At 43.9% G+C, this 9942-nt stretch overlaps 1 protein-coding gene across 2 annotated transcripts in view; it reads left to right on the top strand.

Moving 5' to 3' along the window:
• Positions 1-7549: 7549 nt before the first annotated feature.
• Positions 7550-9942, top strand: part of FURIN (furin, paired basic amino acid cleaving enzyme) — a 297012-nt gene continuing 294619 nt past the window's right edge. For both annotated transcript variants that reach the window (XM_077263564.1, XM_077263562.1), the window contains exon 1: positions 7550-8455. The gene's annotated coding sequence lies outside the window, so the exon portion shown is untranslated. The remainder of the gene's footprint in view (positions 8456-9942) is intronic.

Raw genomic sequence — 9942 nt, 5'->3', positions numbered from 1 at the left:
AAGATTTTGGAGATGTGTTCTCAGAAAAAGAGGCAGATATTTTACCTCCTCATTGTCCTTAAGATTGTGCTATTGATCTTGTCCCTGATGCCAAGTTACCTAAAGCTCATCTGTATAATTTGTTGGGACCTGAATGTACTGCCATGAAACAATATGTAAACGAAAGTTTACAGAAGGGTAATATCTGTCCTTCCTTTTCGCTAGTAGCTGCTGGATTTTTCTTTGTTATAAAGATGGGGGTTTCCATCTTTGCCTCGATTTCTAAATTACGCTTAAAAAACCTGCCCACATCCACTCATCCCTGACCTACACAATCATGTGGGGGCTAAATGGGGTTCTAAACTGGATCTTAGAGGGGCTTATAATTTGATACACATCCTAGAGGGTTTTGCGTGGAAGATGACATTTTTAACTCAGATTTTAAAATCTTGTCATGCCTTTTTTGGTTAAGCAATACACCAGCAGTATTTCAAAAATGTTTGAACAATATCTTTTCTGATTGTATTGTCAGGTTTATTGTGGTACCTTAATGACATTTTAATTTTTTAGCACAATCTTGAAATGCACCGTGAACATATCCATTTTGTTTTAAGAAAACTTGAGAATTATTTTCTAAACTGGAGAAATGTACCTTTTCTGTCTAATAGATATTGTTCCTGGGGTTCACTTTATCGATTTAAGATGGATCCTGGAAAGGTGTAGGCCATAACTGATTGGATCCAGGCTCATGACCTTAAAGCGTTGCGCTTTTTAGGATTTTCCAATTACTACAGAAAATGTATTAGGGTTTTTTCCACAGATTCTTAACTTTCTCACACATAAGGGGGTAAATCTTAAGTTTTGGAAGCTGGATGATATTCGGGCATTTAATAAATTAAGAGTGTTTAATGTCCACTCCAGTTTTAATCCAACCTGATCTCCAGAAACCATTGTTGTTGATCTCCAGAAATCCAGCATTGTGGAGGTGGATACTTCAAGTCAGGGTAGGGGCTGTATCACCTCAAGGTCCAAAACTCTGACCAGCGTGCAACCCTGTGCTTTCTTCACTAGGAAATTTTCGTCTGCAGAGAGAAATTATTGTTATTGTGAGCTGCTCACGGTTAAATTAGCTTTTGAAGAAAGGAGACATCTTTGGAGGGGGCAGTTCATCAAGTCATGGTGGTGACAAATCATACAAATTTAGCCTATAATGAATCAACTCAACTGTTAACCCCAAGACAGGTTAGACAGGTCTTTATTTTTTTCTAGATTACATTTTTTAATCATGTTCAGGCCTGGGTCTAAGAATGTGAGGGTTAACGCTTTATCACGCAGCCTTAATTCGGGTTCTCCATTCTTCCTCAAGTTATTGTGGTTTCTATGGCATCCTCGGAGTTGGATGCGGAGATCTGTAAAGCCCAGCCATTGACATAGGTTCCAAGATATTTGTGCCAGTGTACCGAAGATGCTGCCTTCAGTGGTGCTCATCCTGGGGTTGCTGCTACACGGGGAGCTATTGCTAGACTCTGTTGGTAGTCATCCATGTACAATATTAAGAATTTTTTATCAGTTTGTGAAACGTATGCTAAAGCCTGTCATAACCAGCCGGGGAATTGGCTCCACTGCCAATTCCCAAAAAACAATGGACATCATTACGGATTTGCCTTTGGCGGTAGTTGACCAATTCAGTAAAGAAGCTCACTTTATTCCATTAGCGGGGTTGCCTAATGCTAAAAAGCTTTCCATGTTGTTTATTAATCGTGGCAAGATTGCATGTTATTTCTTTGAGCATTATATCGGATAGACAGGTGCAGTTTGTTTCCAAATTACTGAGAGCGTTTCGTAAGAAATTGGGGATTGATTTGTCATTGTAGTTTGCTTACCAACCTGAAACCAACTGTCAGAGAGGACAAATCAATCCTTGGAACAAATTTTAAGATATTTTGCTGCGGTTTAGCAAGACTGGTACTCATTTTTACCTCTTGCTGAGATCGTCTTTAAGGCTACGGCTAACATTTTCACTGAGTCCTACACTGTGTTCCAAATTATTATGCAAATAATATTTCCTCATATTTTCTCTAAATTACCTATCTGAATTGCAGTCACTGTTATTTTCCAGTCATTTACTATTCTAGTATAATTGCAATGTTCTGGAACAAACTGCCTATGAAAACAGTATATTTTTTTTAAAAAAAGCAAAAAACACTCAAAATGCATGTTCCAAATTATTATGCACAGCAGAGTTTTCAACCTTTTTTATTTTATTTCGAACAAAAAAATGGTCAATTGTGAAGTTATAAGCATTATCAGCTTATTACAAAATTAAATCAAACAGTTTCAAGTGAAACCTTTATTCTAGGTGGTTACATTTGCACATAGGACCCCTTGTTCGAAAGAAGCTTCTGAACTCTCTCGTCCATTGAATTTGTCAGTTTTTGGATGGTTTCTGCTTCAATTGTTTTGCATGTGGACAGAATACCCTCCCAGAGCTGTTGCTTAGATGTGAACTGCCTCCCGCCATCATAGACACTCCTTTTGATGCTCCAGAGGTTCTCAATGGGGTTGAGGTCAGGGGAAGATGGTGGCCACACCATAAGTTTGTCCTCTTTTATGCCATAGCAGCCAGAGATGCAGATGTGTTTTTTGCAGCATGAGATGGTGCATTATTATGCATGAAAATGATCTTGCTGCGGAAAGCACGGTTCTTCCTCTTGAACCATGGCAGGAAGTGTTTTTAGAAACTCCACATAGATTATGGAGTTCATCTTTACCCCTTCAGGGATCATAAAGGGGCCGACAATCTCTCTCCCCATGATTCCAGCCCAAAACATTACTCCACCTCCTCCTTGTTGGCGCCTTAGCCGTGTTTTCATGGGGTGTCCATCAACCAGCCATCCTCCACTCCATCCATCTGGACCATCGAGCATTGCACGGCACTCATCGGTGAACAAAACAGTTTGGAAGTCAGTCTTCATGTATCGTTTGGCCCACTGGAGCTGTTTCTGCTTGTGTGCAGTGGATGGAGGTGGTGGACAGGATGGCTTACGCACCTCTCAAGGACCCTGCATCTTGTTGTTCTGGGGAAGTTGGAAGCACCAGCAGCTTCAAAAACATGTCTGCTGCTATGACCAGGCATTTTTGCAGCTGCTCTTTTAACCTTACGCAATTGCCTGTTGGAAAGGGTCCTCAATTTTTCCTTATCAGCACGCACACGTGTGTGCTGGGAATCAGCTACATACTTCTTGATTGTGCGATGATCACGATGAAGTGTCTTGGCAATGTTGATTGTAGTCATGCCTTGACCTAAATACTCCACAATTTGTTGCTTCTCAGCAGCCGACACATCCTTTTTCTTTCCCATTTTGGCAAAAAATGTAGGCTGCTTAATAATGTGGAACAGCCTTCTTAAGTAGTCTTGCCTTTATTTGGACACATCTGCCAAACTAATTTGCACAGGTATCTGCAATTGCTTTCAGTGATATAAAGAGCCCTGACACACATCACCATCAATGAGTTTAAATGACAAACAAAAAAATTCAAACCTTATCACTCCTAAACTCTTTGTGCATAATAATTTGGAACACAGTGTAATTACTGCCCTTGGCATTATAGTACATGCAGATTTATCGCATGTAATGACATTCTATTGGTCAAAATATGCAGAGGAGATTATTGTCTCCGCTACAGAAATTGACATTACATTACAGAATGCTGTAGATAAGCCCCTGATGCCGGTGGGCTTAGCTCATCTTTGATTTTGGGGGTGACAGGTTCCCTTTAAGTTGAAAGTACTATCGGCAAAGTTGGGTCCTAAATTTATTGACTCATACGAGATTCCGGTGGTAGTCAATCCAGTTACCTTCAGATTAAAACTTTCAGTCTCTTTGTGTCCCTTATGTGTTCCACAGATCCTTGAGAAAATGGTTTGTCCCTTCGGTGTGGTCTGTCTTATCCTCGCCTCCTCCAATTTGTTGATGGAGGTTTAGAGTACGAGGTGCAGAGGATCGTGGACTCACGTCGGGCCTGGGATTACCTCCAATAGCTTGTTCATTAGAGGGAATGCAGATCAGAGGAGAGATCCTGGCTTGTTCTGTGAAGGCTGATCGTTCGGTCAGGGTCTTCCATCTTAGGTTTCTTGGGAAACCTAAGGGTCCAATGCCCCCCAAATAGAAAAGGGGGTAGCCATGATTCCTCCACTCAGTGTGTCTTGGACACACTGTCATGTGCAGTCAGTCTCCTATGTGGGAGAGATTCACATGGAGTGGACTGCTGCTGGAATCATTGCTTCAAGAGACACCACACACAGATGTATCCAGGACATGGACTACAAGTGTCGCATTCCTTGTGTCAAGCCACTCATGACCAATAGACAATGCCAGAAGCGTCTTACCTGGGCCAAGAAGAAAAAGAACTGGACTGTTGCTCAGTGGGCCAAAGTATTGTTTTCAGATGAAAGTACATTTTGCATTTCATTTGGAAATCAAGGTCCCAGAGTCAGTCAGTGATGGTTTGGGGAGCCATGTCATCTGCTGGTGTAGGTCAACTGTGTTTTATCAAGACCAAAGTCAGCGCAGCCATGTACCAGGATATTTTAGAGCACTTCATGATTCCCTCTGCCGACAAGCTTTTTGGAGATGGAAATATGATTCTCCAGCAGGACTTGGCACCTGCCACACTGCCAAAACGACCAATACCTGGTGTAAAAACAACAGTATCACTGTGCTTGATTGGCCAGCAAACTCACCTGACCTTAACCCCATAGAGAATCTATGGGGTATTGTCAAAAGGAAGATGAGAGACACTAGACTCAACAATGTAGATGAGCTGAAGGCTGCTATAAAAGCAACCTGGGCTTCCATAGCACCTCAGCAGTGCCACAGACTGATCGCCTCTATGCCACGCCACATTGATGCAGTAATTGATGCAAAAGGAGCCCCGACCAAGTATTGAGTGCATTTACTGAACATACATTTTGGATTTTTAAATAATTTTTTTTAAGCTGGTTTTATAAAGTATTCTAATTTACTGAGATAATTACCTTTGGGTTTTCATTGGCTGTAAGCCATAATCATCATTAACAGAAATAAACATGTGAAATAGATCACTCTGTTAGTAATGACCCTATATAATATATGAGTTTCACTTTTTGTATTGAAGAACTGAAATAAATTTACTTTTTGATGATATACTAATTATGTGAGAAGCACCTGCAGATGACTTTTCAGAATAAGTAGTCTTGTGTGTGCGCAAAGAATTAACATTTTCTGGTAAATACAGGTCCTTCTCAAAAAATTAGCATATAGTGTTAAATTTCATTATTTACCATAATGTAATGATTACAATTAAACTTTCATATATTATAGATTCATTATCCACCAACTGAAATTTGTCAGGTCTTTTATTGTTTTAATACTGATGATTTTGGCCTACAACTCCTGATAACCCAAAAAACCTGTCTCAATAAATTAGCATATTTCAACCGTCCAATCAAATAAAAGTGTTTTTTAATAACAAACAAAAAAACCATCAAATAATAATGTTCAGTTATGCACTCAATACTTGGTCGGGAATCCTTTGGCAGAAATGACTGCTTCAATGCGGCGTGGCATGCAGCCAATCAGCCTGTGACACTGCTGAGATGTTATGGAGGCCCAGGATGCTTCAATAGCGGCCTTAAGCTCATCCAGAGTGTTGGGTCTTGCGTCTCTCAACTTTCTCTTCACAATATCCCACAGATTCTCTATGGGGTTCAGGTCAGGAGAGTTGGCAGGCCAATTGAGCACAGTAATACCATGGTCAGTAAACCATTTACCAGTGGTTTTGGCACTGTGAGCAGGTGCCAGGAAGCATGAAGTGCTCCAAAATCTCCTGATAGCTAGCTGCATTGACCCTGCCCTTGATGAAACACAGTGGACCAACACCAGCAGCTGACATGGCACCCCACACCATCACTGACTGGGTACTTGACACTGGACTTCAGGCATTTTGGCATTTCCTTCTCCCCAGTCTTCCTCCAGACTCTGGCACCTTGATTTCCGAATGACATGCAAAATTTGCTTTCATCAGAAAAAAGTACTTGGGACCACTTAGCAACAGTCCAGTGCTGCTTCTCTGTAGCCCAGGTCAGGCGCTTCTGCCGCTGTTTCTGGTTCAAAAGTGGCTTTACCTGGGGAATGCGGCACCTGTAGCCCATTTCCTGCACACGCCTGTGCACGGTGGCTCTGGATGTTTCCACACCAGACTCAGTCCACTGCTTCCTCAGGTTCCCCAAGGTCTGGAATCGGTCCTTCTCCACAATCTTCCTCAGGGTCCGGTCACCTCTTCTCGTACAGCGTTTTCTGCCACATTGTTTCCTTCCAACAGACTTACCATTGAGGTGCCTTGATACAGCACTCTGGGAACAGCCTATTTGTTGAGAAATTTCTTTCTGGGTCTTACCCTCTTGCTTGAGGGTGTCAATGATGGCCTTCTTGACATCTGTCAGGTCGCTAGTCTTACCCATGATGGGGGTTTTGAGTAATGAACCAGGCAGGGAGTTTTTAAAAGCCTCAGGTATCTTTTGCATGTGTTTAGAGTTAATTAGTTGATTCAGAAGATTAGGGTAATAGGTCGTTTAGAGAACCTTTTCTTGATATGCTAATTTATTGAGACAGGTTTTTTGGGTTATCAGGAGTTGTAGGCCAAAATCATCAGTATTAAAACAATAAAAGACCTGACAAATTTCAGTTGGTGGATAATGAATCTATAATATATGAAAGTTTAATTGTAATCATTACATTATGGTAAATAATGAAATTTAACACTATATGCTAATTTTTTGAGAAGGACCTGTATATTACTTTTGTTTCCTTCATTTTCACGTTTCAGTGTCAAACTTCTCTGTGAACTGGTGTGGGAGACTAGCTACTGTGAAGTCTGCTGTGCACAGCACATAGAAGTATTCCGGCTTTTTCTTTCACCCTCTATAGCACACTGACATTAGTATAGAAGGATTCCAAAGTACTGAGCTTTGTGGCTGTACATCCAGCACTGGGGGGTGAGATAAATCACTTGCTGAAGTACAGATGTTTCTCTGTGTCAGTACCCTCCTCCATAGACTTTAATTGGCAGCTGTAACATGGTCCCTCAGTGAGCTGCCAATCTGTCTTACTTTGACAAAAACATATTTGAGAGTTTTTTTTTCCAGAGTGAATGATGTGTTCAAGAAACAAGAGAATATAGTGATTATAGCGCACAAGTTAGGCAAAGTTTGTTGGAAGATCGGATTCCATTTAATAAATTTGGTGCATTGTAACCGTCAGGCGAAGGATTGCAGAGGAACCGCCGCTCTGGAGTTGTGACTCCACCACTGTAGCCCGTCAGTAAAGACGGAGCGCTGCGGCGTCACAGGTGACCAATGGCGGTAAGACTAACAAGACAGTTATTTTTTATTTAAAGATTATAAATGTAAAACCCCTTCAAGTTCTCGTGATAAGGCCAGGTCGGGAGATGGAATGGAATACATAGCCACATTGTTTCTGAAATCTGCTTGGTTGCTATGGACAACAAACACTTTTGTAAAAGAAACAGAACTGTTGTCAATAGCAACCAATCAGGTTTCAGCTTTCAGGAAAAAAAAGTCCCCTGTAAAAGATGAAAGCTGGGAGCTGATTGGTTGCCATGTGCAGCTACTGTGCCCCATAGTGGTATCAGGGGTCTCCCACAGGCAGGACCGGTCAGTGTGCTACACCTGTCCATGGGGGGCGCCACATCGTCTGGAATCAGCCCCATAACCGCCCCCATGGCAGCCAATCCTGCGGCTGGCGGGCGTTCAGTCAGAGCCCGTCCGCCCCGCTGCCCTCTGCTGAGGTAAAGCCGCCGGGCCGCGCATGCACGACGTAGTACTGCTGTGAGAGCTCCCTGCGCGCCGCCTGGAAGAGGAGGAGGATTAGGAGGAAGCCGAGCGCCGGTCTGCTCCCCATGCTGCCGCCTCCGCCGCTCTTGTCGCCGCTGTGCTCTCCCTGTGACGTGGGTTCCGGCTTCTCCTTCTCTTGTCCCTGTGGTCGGAGCGACTCCCCATAGAGCTGCCGGTGCCGGGCGTGTGCCGGGGGGGAGGGAGGGTCCGGGGTGATTACCGGGGGCAGGCGGCCACCATGGCAGTGTGTGCTGCCGCCCCGCTTCCATAAGAGACAGTGTCGGGAACTGCGAGCGCCGCAGAGTCCCCTCACGGACGGCAGAGCACGGCGTGATCCGGAGCAGCCGCCGCCTGTCCCGCCCCCGGCCGGGCTGTGGAAGGGGCGGGAGCGGACTGGCATTGACGGGGATGACGCTGCCCCCTGCGTCCCACATAAAGAAGAGCGCAGGGAGGAGGACGGGAGCGCGGAAACTTCGCCTGCACTTTGGGAGCCCGTGCAATAACAGGAGGTCCGGCAGGACATGACCCCAGACGGCTCCGCCGGCCTCACCGGCCCCGGGAAGTGAGCCCTGCGGATCAGCGGTAAGGGGCAAAGGGCACCTGGGGGCAAAGGGCACTTGTCACACTGCGCAGTAATAGTGTATGGTACTAGTGTGTGACCCTGTGTAATAAGTGTATGGTACTAGTGTGTGACCCTGTATAATAAGTGTATGGTACTAGTGTGTGTATGTGTGTGACCCTGTGTAATACTAGTGTGTGTGACCCAGTGTGTAGCACTAGTGTATGGTACGTGTGTGTGTGTGTGACCCCCTGTGTGGTACTAGTGTGTGACCCTGTATAATAATAGTGTATGGTACTAGTGTGTGTATGTGTGACCCTGTATAATAAGTGTATGGTACTAGTGTGTGTATGTGTGTGACCCTGTGTAATACTAGTGTGTGTGACCCAGTGTGTAGCACTAGTGTATGGTGTGTGTGTGTGTGTGTGTGTGTGTGTGTGTGACCCCCTGTGTGGTACTAGTGTGTGACCCTGACTACAAGGAGTAATGACAACAATGTCTGATATTCTTCATATGGCTGGTGATAATAGGTTTATAGAGAAGCTGCTGTCACATTGGAACGGGGCTATTGGGCACTATGGGGGGCGCACTATGGGGGGGTATCAGTTGATATTGCTTATTTCTGGACTATAATAAACTCCCCACAACTTACTCTGGTCTGTGCACCTATGTCCCACTCGCACCGTAAACACTGATGCACATGGTGGGTTATTGGAGCCATACCACCTCGGGGTTGTGTGTGTGGTGGTTTTTTTTTTTTATTGGGGGGGGGGAAGGAAAGATATCCCAGTACGCAGTTATAACATTACTGGGATTATTGTACTCTGCAATTATTCAACATGGTCAATAAATGACACGTCTGTCCGTCCCGTGTGCTTATTACAATATTTTAGCTTTAGTATTTTCTTTCCTATTTCTGTGTTTATTGTTAATCAGACATTATCAGGGATCTAGGATCAGAAGTTTCTGTGGTGGCAATCTTGCCCCAAATATCTATCTATCTATCTATCTATCTATCTATCTATCTCTAGTGATGACCCCTGCCGTGCATGGGATGTATCACTAGAGGTGATTGGGGTAGATCCTGCATTTATTTGGAGAGTTAGTTTATCCTAATACCTAGTTACTGTCACTTACTGAGGGGTAATTTTGTGTCACAGCTGTTATTGGGGTCCATGATGTGCACAGGTTGGTGGCCTTGCTTGTATTGGCTTTTTCTCTGCTGAATGGTAATTGTATGATTGCAGTGTAGATAAACGTTACGTGGTGTGAGATCTATAATGTGCGCTATGTACGTGCTGTAATGGCAGGATGGCTGATGTGCCGGGATGTCACCCTGGACTTGTTCTGTCTAGTAGGACTTCTTCCTGAGAACTTGTGACGGTCCTCTCGTCCTATTGCTGACGCGCTCGTTTGGCTCGTATGAATAGTGATGTAAACACTGCACATTATTGGAGAGATAAGGATCCAGACATAGTTCTGTAGTAATGGCTTCTTACTTTGTCTTTTC

Source organism: Ranitomeya variabilis, chromosome 5 (assembly GCF_051348905.1).
Source record: "Ranitomeya variabilis isolate aRanVar5 chromosome 5, aRanVar5.hap1, whole genome shotgun sequence".
Lineage (NCBI taxonomy): Eukaryota > Metazoa > Chordata > Amphibia > Anura > Dendrobatidae > Ranitomeya > Ranitomeya variabilis.
The sequence above is the reverse complement of the archived record's forward strand: the minus strand, read 5'-3'. Positions and strand labels throughout refer to the sequence as shown.